The sequence below is a fragment of the Oncorhynchus masou genome, chromosome 14 (genome assembly GCF_036934945.1).
Source record: "Oncorhynchus masou masou isolate Uvic2021 chromosome 14, UVic_Omas_1.1, whole genome shotgun sequence".
NCBI classification, from domain to species: Eukaryota; Metazoa; Chordata; class Actinopteri; order Salmoniformes; family Salmonidae; genus Oncorhynchus; species Oncorhynchus masou.
In genome coordinates this window covers 16,820,486-16,836,756 of record NC_088225.1, presented here as the reverse complement: position 1 = coordinate 16,836,756, position 16,271 = coordinate 16,820,486, and positions in this window count along the sequence as shown.

Sequence of the window (16,271 nt, the reverse complement as noted above, 5' to 3'; positions counted from 1 at the left end):
GCAAGGAGATAGACCAGATGCTTTTCAACTTTCTTTGGAGAAACCGTACCCATTACATTTAGAAAAACTGTTGTAATGAACACTTATGAGAATGGTGGACTGAATTTTCTGGACTTTACTACTTTAAATAATACTTTTAAGATCAATTGGATAAAACAATTCCTAAGAAGACTTACTTTTATCTGGAATTTTATTCCTCATCATGTCTTCACTACTTTTGGTGGCCTTAACTTCATGTTGTTTTGCAATTATAATATTTACAAAGTTCCAGTGAAACTTTCTGCTTTTCATCGGCAGGTTTTCTTGTCATGGTCCTTAATTTATAAACACAATTTTTCTCCACACAGATATTATATATGGAATAATTGGGATATATTGTATAAAAATACCTCTCTGTTTTTAGAATATTGGTTCTGCAATAATATCCTATTGGTGAGCCAACGGGTAAATGCAGAGGGTCTTTTACTCAGTTCTAAAGAATTCTTATCACTTTACAAGGTCCCTGTAACACCTAAAGATTTTGCAATTGTTTTAGATGCCATTCCCTCAGGTGTTGCTCTGTTATTCAGGAACATGTCAAGACCTGACCCTCAGAGCCTACCTTCTGTTGACCCTGTTGACTTATCAGTAGGAAAAATTTGTTTCTCTTTTGGTCCATTCAACAACAGAGCGATACGATCCTTGTTTCAGCAGGATGTTGTATCTATACCTTATGTCATGCCTTATTGGAATGGATTTATTGATAATATCTGTTGGAAAAAAGTTTGGATGATGCCACACACATACCTACTTGTTAACAAAAGGAAGGAAGTTTCTTTTGAAATTATTCATAAATATTATCCTGCCAACCACTATATGAAGAAGGTTAAGGAAAACATCAACTCAAATTGCTCCTTTTGTACTGACCACCCAGAAACAGTTGTGCATCTTTTTTGGCATTGTATGCATGTAAGAAAACTATGGCAAGACATCAGTAGGTTTGTAATTGAACACATTTATGAAGATTTTACACTATTGTGGAGAGATGTACTGTTTGGAGTCTTTACATACAATAGAAATAAGCGGAATGATTTTTATGTAATTTATGTAATTTTGGCCAAATTTCATATACACAAATGTAAATTTACAAACAGAAAACCACATTTTCATACCCTACAAAAAGAAATTGAACTGTATTTTAAGACAGTTAAATGCTCTACTAACAAAAAAAAGCTGTTAGAATTGTAAGTATATGCATGTCCCTTAAGGTCCTTGTGTAATTGTATTGTGATATTGTACCCCCTAGCTCGATTGTCTATTGTTTGTAATCTATGTATGCTTGTGTTCCCTCATGTGCTTTATGTATTGATTTGTTATATAAAAATAAAAACATAAAAAAGTTTAGCATTGTTGAAAATGCATTAAAAAAAAATCTGAAGTGATGAACTTCGAATATTCCACCATATTTTCAATGCAGCTCCATTAATTATTTTAGGCTGGCGGTTGTGCAGTTGCCCGAGAAATATAACAGGTGTTTTCAAAGTTGTTCTTATAACAAAAGTCACAAGCTACTTACTCATTTTTACGTTTGGAGGCCTCATGTTTTTTCGGCATAATTTCTTCATGCATTATCCTACTTTTTGTTAGCTGCAAAGGCACCATGTTGACACGTTGCCAAGGGAGGTGACAAGCATGACCATTAAAAGGTCATCTGCACAAAGCCAAAAAAGGAGTCGGAGTCTGTGTAGGTGATAGTAGATTCACGAGTATATAGTTCATACATTTTTCATGGCTGCCTATAGTATACTTGTGTTATAATTTGTTGACTTGTTATGAACGTTAGTGAAACATATTTAATTGAAGCCAGTGTTATTAAGAATAGTCAAATAATAATGAACATTCAATCTTGTTCATATCGTTTATTCACCTCTTTACCACTAGATGTCAGCATTTTCATCAACTGCACTTCTGATACCAACTGCTAGTTTCATTATGATGATTCTAAACTGTGATACCCTGTTCTTTATCCACAGGGCGGTTTTGAGAGACCATGTATTCTCTGTTTTATGTCATCACAGAATGACTGGCTCCTGTTAAGGTATCCAGCTTACATAAATAGGATCTTAGGGATTTTGTCATTCTTGGTGACAGGAGAAGTTCACAGATCCCAGAGACACACTGTCAGATTACTCCCTGGCATCAATGCCCATTCTGAGCTAAGGTACTGTAAGCTGTAGCGGTGGAGGGCTCAAGCATAGCAGCAGCTCTGCCTCTGGTTCAATGTGAAGGGATTTAAGAAACACGGTTCTCTATTCATGGCACGGGTGTATTCTATTGTACTCAGGCTGCAGGACATTGTAGACACTGAAGGCAGGCTGAATCTGAGACACTGTGGCAGTGGGACTGAAGAAAAAGCAATCTAAGGATGGGCTGAGTCTGCCAACTAGACTGAAGTGAGAGAAACATCCAATAGGGGCCAGCAGATGTGATACCATACATACATTGCGCTCCACAGGAAGTTGCTGAGGGGAGGACGACTCATAATAATGGCTGGAACGGAGCAAATGGAATGTCATTATACACCTGGAGACCACGTGTTTGATGTATTAACATTCCACTAATACCAATCCACTAATTCCGCTCCATCCATAACCACGAGTTTGTCGTCCCAAATTAAGGTGCCACCAATCTGTGTTGAGCTCTCTTATCCACCTGACTTCAGCCTGAAACTCTTCAACCTCTAAAAGGTTATTTGGGAATAATCTATTTGGCAGAGGAAACTGTGGAAACAGAACAGACCAAAGTACTAGACCGTGTTTGTTTTGCTAAGTAAAGTTCAATACTCGCCACCACTGTGGAACTAGTTGGTATTCCACCCCTCCACTCTCTCTGTTCTGTTGGGATCCTCAGTGTAGCGTTACTTCCAGGCCAGCATGGGCTCAGTGGGTGTTCCTGTACACTGTGATGCCCTAGCACTGCATATCGCTGCGTGGCTGGACTGAAGAGCAGCTTGGCGGGTAACTTCTCATTCCTCCATCTCCTCTTCCCAGCTGGTTGGCAGGCAACTTCTCATTCCTCCACCTCCTCATCCCAGCTGGCGGTGGTCACCTTATCACCAGACTCAGATGATGGAGCATCTGCTCATCTCTGTCTGGGTTTCTCCTCAATGTTTCCAGGTCATCATCTTAGTCTAACTTTTAGTTCAGTTTTGGTTGTTTTGGTTAATTTAGAATGACATTTATTGTCTGTAATAACCACTCAACCATAGCTGTCATTTTGATTTTGACACAAAGCCATTTTGATTAGTGAGCAGCAGGGCAGTGCCAATTCACTTGCCAATAACACCCAGTGCCTCGCTGAGAACAGTGAACCTCAGCAGGTCATTGCTTTTGAACATCAGTCAAAAATAAAGTCAGCCAAAACTCTCTTGAGCACAGCATGTTCAGGAGCCCTGACTAAGCCACAAACCATAAATCAATTCATCACCAACTGTGGGACCAACAGCAGTAGAAAACAAAGGGATATATCCAATGCCTATTTTCAGGGAGGCATCATTGAAGTTGATGTAACACAGCTTTAGAAGGAGAATATTACAGAGTGTCTATGAGACTGGAGAATAAGGACAAGCAACCTCCCACAAGCCATTGCTATCCAGGATTGTGACTAATCTTTCATTCCAAAATGCGCCTGACTAAAGACTGTCTAGACTAATGCCCCTGCTATACTATCCTTGGTCCATTATGTATTGTATGTAATTAATGCAAATATGATCCTCATGCAGTATAAATGTGCAATGAGTGTCTGTGATATTGTTCAAGAGCATTGTTTTTGTATGTCAATTCTAGCCTGCAGTGCAGTGCACAACAAACTCCAGACAAAAGGGAAGTGCTTCTTTTGACAGTGAGACTAATTGCTGTATATCTTGTCCTGTGATGATGCATTATGATGCTGTGCTGTGTTTCTGAGTTCAGTCAGTCTCTGGTGACTGGCTGTGTCCTGATGGTTGCTGGTGACTGGCTGTGTCCTGGTGAAGGCTGGTGACTGGCTGTGTCCTGTTGATGGCTGGTGACTGGCTGTGTCCTGGTGAAGGCTGGTGACTGGCTGTGTCCTGATGGTTGCTGGTGACTGGCTGTGTCCTGGTGAAGGCTGGTGACTGGCTGTGTCCTGATGGTTGCTGGTGACTGGCTGTGTCCTGGTGGTGGCTGGTTACTGGCTGTGTCCTGGTGAAGGCTGGTGACTGGCTGTGTCCTGGTGAAGGCTGGTGACTGGCTGTGTCCTGTTGATGGCTGGTGACTGGCTGTGTCCTGGTGAAGGCTGGTGACTGGCTGTGTCCTGATGGTTGCTGGTGACTGGCTGTGTCCTGGTGGTGGCTGGTTACTGGCTGTGTCCTGGTGGTGGCTGGTGACTGGTTTGTTGTTATACACTGAGTATATCAAACATTAAATACACCTTCCTTATATTCCCACTTGTGCCCTCAGAACAGCCTCAGTTAATAAGGGCATAGACTCTACAAGGAGGGATGCTGGCCCATGTTGACTCCATTGCTTCCCACAGTTGTGTCAAGTTGGCAGGATGACGTTTGGGTGGTGGACCGTTCTTGATACACACAGGAAACTGTTTAGGGTGAAAAATCCAGCAGCGTTGCAGTTCTTGACACAAACCGGCATGCCTGGCACCTACTACCATACCCAGTTAAAAGGGACTGAAACCTTTGGTCTTTCCCATTCACCCTCTGAATGGCACACATACACTATCCATGTCTCAAGGCTTAAAAATCCTTCTTTAACCTATCATCTACACTGATTGAAGAGGATTCAACAAATTACATCAATAAGGGATCATAGCTTTCACCTGGATTCACCTGGTCAGTCTGTCATGAAAAGAGCAGGTGTTCTTAATGTTTTGTATACTTCAACTATTGCAGCTTCACAGTAGGACTTGACAGAGCAAAAAGAAGATCAGAGAGAGAGAGGATTGGGAAGAGTGTGATGGAGAGGTGACGTGCTGCTCATGTCCTCTTCAGTTCAGTCACACACAGGCTGGCATGAAGATACACAATGCAAGTGGGTAGCACTCTCACATCCGAGGCCACTGAATCAAAAGGTGAGGATCTACTGTGGGGTTAAATAAATAAAATAAAATACAAATAACAGTCAGCTTTAATCCCTGTAGGGCCTATGAGACTGGTGGAAATCTATTTGTTCCTTTTCCAATCCTCAGATTACTCCTGTGGTACTATCCAACAGCAAATATGCTGTCTGATCACTGAGAACAACTTGGCACTGTGTATTTTCAGTTATTTATAGACAAAGGAAAATGCCACATTTGCAAATACCAGTCCCGTTATGATTACACAATGCAAATATGGACAATGTACATAGACGTTTCATATGGATGACATCATCTGATCATTTAATGGGATTTCAAAACTATAACTGCATTAAATCAAAATCTTTTATCAATTTCCTCAAATGAGGAGATGCACTGTAGCTAACCCTTCAGCAGTGAAGAGTCACAGAGAACAGCTCAGTCTAATGGACTCAGCTCTCATTCTCAGATTGATATAGGATCTAATCATGGGGCTGTGGCGTAACGAAGATCACTTTGAAAACCGCCCTCTGAAGTCAGTTCAAAGTGACATTTAATTTGCTGCATTCCCTCTGTGGATATAAATAAATAAGAGGCTTGAAGAGAAAGGACAGGAGGCAGCTTTTAATCCTGTCGCTTTGATTGGGCAGGCGGCAGAGAGTGGAAGCAGGGCGGCATGGCGTGCTGGCCTGCGAGTGGAGGTGAGGACAGAGAGCATGGCTGAAGGCTAGGGAACACGAAGGCTAGACCTCAGCCAGCTGCCCCGAGGGTGGGGACGGTCAGAGGGTTGGGGAATCTCACTGCTAAAGGGATGAGACTGAACAACTTGGACTTTTACTGTGACTAGAGAGTGGCTCATCCCATCTGGTCTCCTGCATTAGGAGTAGTGGTGTCTGTGTAGGGAGCTACTTGCAGACTGCTTCACCAAGGCAGCGTGTGGTGTGGTTAGAACATACTGTATGAAGTACACTGTGCAGACTGCAGAACATCACTTCAAATACACAAACCTCTACTTTGTTTAAATTGAGGCCATGTTTTGGATACCACACTATCCATGTATGTGCGTCATCATGTCAAAAAGCATTCAAATTCTGGTTTATATTTGGTTGCAGATGCATCATAGTCAGTGCAATCCTTAGGTGAACCTGTCTATTATATATTCTGAAATTTGGTTCATTGAGGTGACTTTCTGACTCACTGACTTGTTCAGTTGCTCTGCTGGAGATGAGCTGAGAGCTCTTTATGTGTCATGTTTATTTGAAATCTTATTGGTTAGATCTGGAGATGCAGGATTTCATGATCTTTTGTACTCTGGCAGCAGCAGCCTGTAGAGACAGACTTGAATTTCACACTTGCTGAACATTGCAACTGATTATTTAGAGAGTACTTTAGCTGAGAAAATGTTACTGCCAAACTTCTATCAAGACAGCCAGTGTCATTTGCCTTGTGTCTTTGATGTGCATCATCGATGTACGTGTCGGCTGAAAGAGAACCATTCAGAATACAATACACGTTTCTCCAAACAGCAAGAGAGAAAACCCAACGTTCAAGGCTGGTTTCCACTGAGATAATTAAAAACCTATTGTCTTTCTCCTCTCCCTGGCTCTGCAGCCAGAGGAGGTCAGCCTGTGGCAGATACACATCAGCCTCTATTGAGTGGAATGAATTGGGAATAGCTGGACTGTGCAGTGTATCACCACCATCATCACCACCACCAGTCTCTCTCCCTCTTTAGTTCCTACCCCTGGCTGGTTTGAGCATCCATAATCCCCCTTTCCACAGGGAGGGGAGGTGTGTGGTGCTGCAGTTCCTTGATAATAAGACAATGTTAATATTCTGTGGGGTGAGCTGTGCACCAGAGCGCCGGTCAGAGGATTGGAACGGCACATTGTGGGAATAGCCATGAGCGCAGCTGTGTCGGTTTGTCGGAGACATGCTGTATTTCTTAACACTTACACACACAGGGACACGTCACACACACATGCACTTGCAAAGATACATGCACATATACACAGCACAAAGACATGGTGTTGGATAAAATAAATCCAAGGTGTTTTACAAATGCAATACTGTACAAACAAACTGAGTCATATTTTCATTCATAATATACCCTTCTTGTTGAGTCATGAAGCTGTTGTGATTGGCTCCCATGATCCCAGAATTCTACAATAACCTTAACTAATTAAAGGCACGTTTGCACGTCATGATCAACCTGCCGCTGTCGTCACAGTTCTATTCACAAAGAAGAGACAGCAGCAGCCAGGTTGTCCAGGTCTACATCTTTCTCTCCTGGTGTGCACTTGCACATGTCAGTGTAGTGTAGTGTCGGCACGTGAAGCTCGTGAAGCTCTCCTCAGCCTTAATTGGGCAGCTAGCTGGCTGCTAACTCCACTGTTTCGAACACATACGCCACACGGCAGCTGTTCATCAACAGGAGAGCTCCAAAAAGCAGAAAGCTTTTTCACAACTGTGCTTTTATTCTACACACATTAGAGGTTGGACAATAGAGCCCAGGTATGATCAATAGATTTGATTCTGCCTCAGAGGCTGACAGAAACCATTATAACAGGCCAGTTACATAATCCAGGGGATTTCCTGTGTTCCCATAACATACTGTACTGGGTGGGGTGCTTTAATCACACACAGCCCAGAACATTGTTGTTTTAGGACCCACTACATTGTAACAGTTTTCGTCCTGGGAAGGAGAGGAGGACCAAAATACAGCTTTGTGGTTATTTATAAACATCTTTAATGAAAGATGAAAACGTGAACACTATACAAAATAAGAAAACGTGGAAAAAACCGAAACAGTCCTAACTGGTGCAAAACACAGAGACAGGAACAACCACCCACAAAATACCCAGAGAATATGGCTGCCTAAATATGGTTCCCAATCAGAGACAATGATAAACACCTGCCTCTGATTGAGAACCACTCTAGGCAACCATAGACTTACATAGACAACTACACTGAACACAACCCCATAATTCGAATAAACCCAGAGACAAGACGAAACACAATAAATCACCCATGTCACACCCTGGCCTAACCAAAATAATAAAGAAAACACAGATAACTAAGGCCAGGGCATGACATACAGTCACTGTTTGGTGTAAAAGAGAAGGAAATGGGTGCCTCCAGAGGTTGGGGATTGTTACTTTTAATTTGTGACCCCGTCAGATTTGGGGTGATCCCTGCGGCTCTATGGTTCACTGGAAAAATAGTTTTCTGATGTTGAACTCTATGATGGCAGGTTGCCAGTTAACCTCTCAAAAATAATATTCCCTGTATATAGCCATGTTCTACTCCCTGTATATAGCCATGTTATTTTCTACTCCCTGTATACATCCATGTTATTTTCTACTCCCTGTATATAGCCATGTTATTTTCTACTCTCTGTATATAGACATATTCTACTCCCTGTATATAGCCATGTTATTTTCTACTCTCTGTATATAGCCATATTCTACTCCCTGTATATAGCCATGTTATTTTCTACTCCCTGTATACAGCCATGTTATTTTCTACTCCCTGTATATAGCCATGTTATTTTCTACTCTCTGTATAAAGCCATGTTATTTTCTACTCCCTGTATAAAGCCATATTCAACTCCCTGTATATAGCCATGTTCTACTCCCTGTATATAGCCATGTTATTTTCTACTCCCTGTATATAGCCATGTTATACTCCCTGTATATAGCCATGTTATTTTCTACTCCCTGTATATAGCCATGTTATGTTCTACTCCTTATATATAGCCATGTTATGTTCTACTCCCTGTATATAACCATGTTATGTTATACTCCATGTATATAACCATGTTATGTTCTACTCCCTGTATATAGCCATGTTATTTTCTACTCCTTATATATAGACATGTTATGTTCTACTCCCTGTATGTAGCCACGTTCTACTCCAAGTATATAGCCATGTTCTACTCCCTGTATATAGCCATGTTATTTTCTACTCCCTGTATATAGCCATGTTATTTTCTACTCCTTATATATAGACATGTTATGTTCTACTCCCTGTATGCAGCCATGTTCTACTCCCTGTATATAGCCATGTTCTACTCCCTGTATATAGCCATGTTATTTTCTACTCCCTGTATATATCCATGTTATTTTCTCCTCCCTTTATAAAGCCATGTTATTTTCTTATCCCTGTATATAGCCATGTTATGTTCTACTCCCTGTATAAAGCCATGTTATTTTCTACTCCCTGTATATAGCCATGTTATGTTCTACTCCCTGTATAAAGCCATGTTAGTTTCTACTCCCTGTACATAGCCATGTTCTACTCCCTGTATATAACCATGTTATTTTCTACTCCCTGTATATAGCCATGTTCTACTCCCTGTATAAAGCCATGTTATTTTCTACTCCCTGTATATAGCCATGTTCTACTCCCTGTATAGAGCCATGCTATTTTCTACTCCCTGTATATAGCCATGTTATTTTCTACTCCCTGTATATAGCCATGTTATTTTCTACTCCCTGTATAAAGCCATGTTATTTTCTACTCCCTGTACATAGCCATGTTATTTTCTACTCCCTGGATATAGCCATGTTATTTTCTACTCCCTGTATAGAGCCATGCTATTTTCTACTCCCTGTATAAAGCCATGTTATTTTCCACTCCCTGTATATAGCCATGTTCTACTCCCTGTATATAGCCATGTTATTTTCTACTCCCTGTATACAGCCATGTTATTTTCTACTCCCTGTATATAGCCATGTTATTTTCTACTCTCTGTATATAGCCATATTCTACTCCCTGTATATAGCCATGTTATTTTCTACTCCCTGTATACAGCCATGTTATTTTCTACTCCCTGTATATAGCCATTTTATTTTCTACTCTCTGTATAAAGCCATGTTATTTTCTACTCCCTGTATAAAGCCATATTCAACTCCCTGTATATAGCCATGTTCTACTCCCTGTATTTAGCCATGTTATTTTCTACTCCCTGTATATAGCCATGTTATACTCCCTGTATATAGCCATGTTATTTTCTACTCCCTGTATATAGCCATGTTATGTTCTACTCCTTATATATAGCCATGTTATGTTCTACTCCCTGTATATAACCATGTTATGTTATACTCCATGTATATAACCATGTTATGTTCTACTCCCTGTATATAGCCATGTTATTTTCTACTCACTGTATATAACCATGTTATTTTCTACTCCCTGTATAAAGCCATGTTATTTTCTACTCCTTATATATAGACATGTTATGTTCTACTCCCTGTATGTAGCCAAGTTCTACTCCCTGTATATAGCCATGTTCTACTCCCTGTATATAGCCATGTTATTTTCTACTCCCTGTATATAGCCATGTTATTTTCTACTCCTTATATATAGACATGTTATGTTCTACTCCCTGTATGTAGCCATGTTCTACTCCCTGTATATAGCCATGTTCTACTCCCTGTATATAGCCATGTTATTTTCTACTCCCTGTATATATCCATGTTATTTTTCTCCTTCCTTTATAAAGCAATGTTATTTTCTAATCCCTGTATATAGCCATGTTATGTTCTACTCCCTGTATAAAGCCATGTTATTTTCTACTCCCTGTATATAGCCATGTTATGTTCTACTCTCTGTATAAAGCCATGTTATTTTCTACTCCCTGTATATAGCAATGTTATTTTCTACTCCCTGTATAAAGCCATGTTATTTTCTACTCCCTGTATGTAGCCATGTTCTACTCCCTGTATATAGCCTTGTTCTACTCCCTGTATATAGCCATGTTATTTTCTACTCCCTGTATATAGCCATGTTATTTTCTCCTCCCTTTATAAAGCCATGTTATTTTCTAATCCCTGTATATAGCCATGTTATGTTCTACTCCCTGTATATAGCCATGTTATGTTCTACTCCCTGTATAAAGCCATGTTAGTTTCTACTCCCTGTATATAGCCATGTTCTACTCCCTGTATATAACCATGTTATTTTCTACTCCCTGTATATAGCCATGTTCTACTCCCTGTATAAAGCCATGTTATTTTCTACTCCCTGTATATAGCCATGTTCTACTCCCTGTATAGAGCCATGCTATTTTCTACTCCCGGTATATAGCCATGTTATTTTCTACTCCCTGTATATAGCCATGTTATTTTCTACTCCCTGTATAAAGCCATGTTATTTTCTACTCCCTGTACATAGCCATGTTATTTTCTACTCGCTGTATATAGCCATGTTATTTTCTACTCCCGGTATAGAGCCATGCTATTTTCTACTCCCTGTATAAAGCCATGTTATTTTCCACTCCCTGTATATAGCCATGTTCTACTCCCTGTATATAGCCATGTTATTTTCTACTCCCTGTATACATCCATGTTATTTTCTACTCCCTGTATATAGCCATGTTATTTTCTACTCTCTGTATATAGACATATTCTACTCCCTGTATATAGCCATGTTATTTTCTACTCCCTGTATATAGCCATGTTATTTTCTACTCCCTGTATATAGCCATGTTATTTTCTTCTCTCTGTATAAAGCCATGTTATTTTCTACTCCCTGTATATAGCCATATTCAACTCCCTGTATATAGCCATGTTCTACTCCCTGTATATAGCCATGTAATTTTCTACTCCTGTATATAGCCATGTTATACTCCTGTATATAGCCATGTTATTTTCTACTCCCTGTATATAGCCATGTTATGTTCTACTCCTTATATATAGCCATGTTATGTTCTACTCCCTGTATATAACCATGTTATGTTATACTCCATGTATATAACCATGTTATGTTCTACTCCCTGTATATAGCCATGTTATTTTCTACTCACTGTATATGACCATGTTATTTTCTACTCCCTGTATAAAGCCATGTTATTTTCTACTCCTTATATATAGATATGTTATTTTCTACTCCCTGTATGTAGCCATGTTCTACTCCCTGTATATAGGCATGTTCTACTCCCTGTATATAGCCATGTTATTTTCTACTCCCTGTATATAGCCATGTTATTTTCAACTCCTTATATATAGACATGTTATGTTCTACTCCCTGTATATAGCCATGTTATTTTCTACTCCCTGTATACATCCATGTTATTTTCTACTCCCTGTATATAGCCATGTTATTGTCTACTCTCTGTATATAGACATATTCTACTCCCTGTATATAGCCATGTTATTTTCTACTCCCTGTATACAGCCATGTTATTTTCTACTCCCTGTATATAGCCATGTTATTTTCTTCTCTCTGTATAAAGCCATGTTATTTTCTACTCCCTGTATATAGCCATATTCAACTCCCTGTATATAGCCATGTTCTACTCCCTGTATATAGCCATGTAATTTTCTACTCCCTGTATATAGCCATGTTATACTCCCTGTATATAGCCATGTTATTTTCTACTCCCTGTATATAGCCATGTTATGTTCTACTCCTTATATATAGCCATGTTATGTTCTACTCCCTGTATATAACCATGTTATGTTATACTCCATGTATATAACCATGTTATGTTCTACTCCCTGTATATAGCCATGTTATTTTCTACTCACTGTATATGACCATGTTATTTTCTACTCCCTGTATAAAGCCATGTTATTTTCTACTCCTTATATATAGATATGTTATTTTCTACTCCCTGTATGTAGCCATGTTCTACTCCCTGTATATAGGCATGTTCTACTCCCTGTATATAGCCATGTTATTTTCTACTCCCTGTATATAGCCATGTTATTTTCAACTCCTTATATATAGACATGTTATGTTCTACTCCCTGTATGTAGCCATGTTCTACTCCCTGTATATAGCCAGGTTCTACTCCCTGTAAATAGCCATGTTATTTTCTACTCCCTGTATATATCCATGTTATTTTCTCCTCCCTTTATAAAGCCATGTTATTTTCTAATCCCTGTATATAGCCATGTTATGTTCTACTCCCTGTATAAAGCCATGTTATTTTCTACTCCCTGTATATAGCCATGTTATGTTCTACTCCCTGTATAAAGCCATGTTATTTTCTACTCCCTGTATATAGCAATGTTATTTTCTACTCCCTGTATAAAGCCATGTTATTTTCTACTCCCTGTATGTAGCCATGTTCTACTCCCTGTATATAGCCTTGTTCTACTCCCTGTATATAGCCATGTTATTTTCTACTCCCTGTATATAGCCATGTTATTTTCTCCTCCCTTTATAAAGCCATGTTATTTTCTAATCCCTGTATATAGCCATGTTATGTTCTACTCCCTGTATAAAGCCATGTTATTTTCTACTCCCTGTATATAGCCATGTTATGTTGTACTCCCTATATAAAGCCATGTTATTTTCTACTCCCTGTATATAGCAATGTTATTGTCTACTCCCTGTATAAAGCCATGTTATTTTCCACTCCCTGTATATAGCCATGTTATGTTCTACTCCTTGTATATAGCCATGTTATGTTCTACTCCCTGTATTTACCCATGTTATATTCTACTCCCTGTATATAGCCATGTTATGTTCTACTCCCTGTATAAAGCCATGTTCTACTCCCTGTATATAGCCATGTTATGTTCTACTCCCTGTATAAAGCCATGTTATTTTCTACTCCCTGTATATAGCCATGTTATTTTCTACTCCCTGTATAAAGCCATGTTATTTTCTACTCCCTGTATAAAGCCATGTTATTTTCTACTCCCTGTATATAGCCATGTTATTTTCTACTCCCTGTATAAAGCCATGTTAGTTTCTACTCCCTGTATATAGCCATGTTCTACTCCCTGTATATAACCATGTTATTTTCTACTCCCTGTATATAGCCATGTTCTACTCCCTGTATAAAGCCATGTTATTTTCTACTCCCTGTATATAGCCATGTTCTACTCCCTGTATAGAGCCATGCTATTTTCTACTCCCTGTATATAGCCATGTTATTTTCTACTCCCTGTATATAGCCATGTTATTTTCTACTCCCTGTATATAACCATGTTATGTTCTACTCCCTGTATATAACCATGTTATTTTCTACTCCCTGTATTTAGCCATGTTCTACTCCCTGTATGAAGCCACTTTGTATTCTGCTCCCTGTATATAGCCATGTTCTACTCCCTGTATATATCCATGTAATTTTCTACTCTCTATATATAGCCATGTTATTTTCTACTCCCTGTATATACCCATGTTATTTTCTACTCCCTGTATATAGCCATGCTATTTTCTACTCCCTGTATATAGCCATGTTATTTTCTACTCCCTGTATGAAGCCATGTTATTTTCCACTCCCTGTATATAGCCATGTTATTTTCTACTCCCTGTATAGAGCCATGTTATTTTCTACTCCCTGTATATAACCATGTTATTTTCTACTCCTTGTATATAGCCATGTTAATTTCTACTCTCTGTATATAGCCATGTTATTTTCTACTCCCTGTATATAACCATGTTATGTTCTACTCCCTGCATATAGCCATGTAAATTTCTACTCCCTGTATATAGCCATGTTATTTTCTACTCCCTGTATATAGCCATGTTATGTTCTACTCCTTATATATAACCATGTTATTTTCTACTCCCTGTATATAACCATGTTATTTTCTACCCCCTGTATATAGCCATGTTATGTTGTACTCCTTATATATAGCCATGTTATGTTCTACTCCCTGTATATAGCCATGTTATGTTCTACTCCCTGTATATAGCCCTGTTATGTTCTACTCCCAGTATATAGCCATGCTATTTTCTACTCCCTGTATATAACCATGTTATGTTCTACTCCCTGTATATAACCATGTTATTTTCTACTCCCAGTATATAGCCATGTTATTTTCTACTCCCTTTATATAGCCATGTTATGTTCTACTCCCTGTATTTAGCCATGTTATTTTCTACTCCCTGTATATAACCATGTTATGTTCTACTCCCTGTCTATAGCCTTGTTATTTTCTACTCCTTGTATATAGTCATGTTAATTTCTACTCTCTGTATATAGCCATGTTATTTTCTACTCCCTGTATATAACCATGTTATTTTCTACTCCCTGTATATAGCCATGTTATGTTGTACTCCTTATTTATAGCCATGTTATGTTCTACTCCTTATATATAACCATGTTATTTTCTACTCCCTGTATATAACCATGTTATTTTCTACCCCCTGTATATAGCCATGTTATGTTGTACTCCTTATTTATAGCCATGTTATGTTCTACTCCCTGTATATAGCCATGTTATGTTCTACTCCCTGTATATAGCCCTGTTATGTCCTACTCCCAGTATATAGCCATGCTATTTTCTACTCCCTGTATATAACCATGTTATTTTCTACTCCCTTTATAAAGCCATGTTATTTTCTACTCCATGTATATAGCCATGTTATGTTCTACTCCCTGTATATAGCCATGTTATGTTCTACTCCCTGTATAAAGCCATGTTATTTTCTACTCCCTGTATATAGCCATGTTATTTTCTACTCCCTGTATATAGCCATGTTATTTTCTACTCCCTGTATATAACCATGTTATGTTCTACTCCCAGTATATAGCCATGTTATTTTCAACTCCCTGTATATAACCATGTTATGTTCTACTCCCTGTATATAACCATGTTATTTTCTACTCCCTGTATTTAGCCATGTTCTACTCCCTGTATAAAGCCACGTTATTTGCTGCTCCCTGTATATAGCCATGTTCTACTCCCTGTATATAGCCATGTAATTTTCTACTCCTTATATATAGCCATGTTATTTTCTACTCCCTGTATATAGCCATGTTATTTTCTACTCCCTGTATTTAGCCATGTTATTTTCTACTCCCTGTATATAACCATGTTATGTTCTACTCCCTGTCTATAGCCTTGTTATTTTCTACTCCTTGTATATAGTCATGTTAATTTCTACTCTCTGTATATAGCCATGTTATTTTCTACTCCCTGTATATAACCATGTTATTTTCTACTCCCTGTATATAGCCATGTTATGTTGTACTCCTTATTTATAGCCATGTTATGTTCTACTCCTTATATATAACCATGTTATTTTCTACTCCCTGTATATAACCATGTTATTTTCTACCCCTGTATATAGCCATGTTATGTTGTACTCCTTATTTATAGCCATGTTATGTTCTACTCCCTGTATATAGCCATGTTATGTTCTACTCCCTGTATATAGCCCTGTTATGTCCTACTCCCAGTATATAGCCATGCTATTTTCTACTCCCTGTATATAACCATGTTATTTTCTACTCCCTT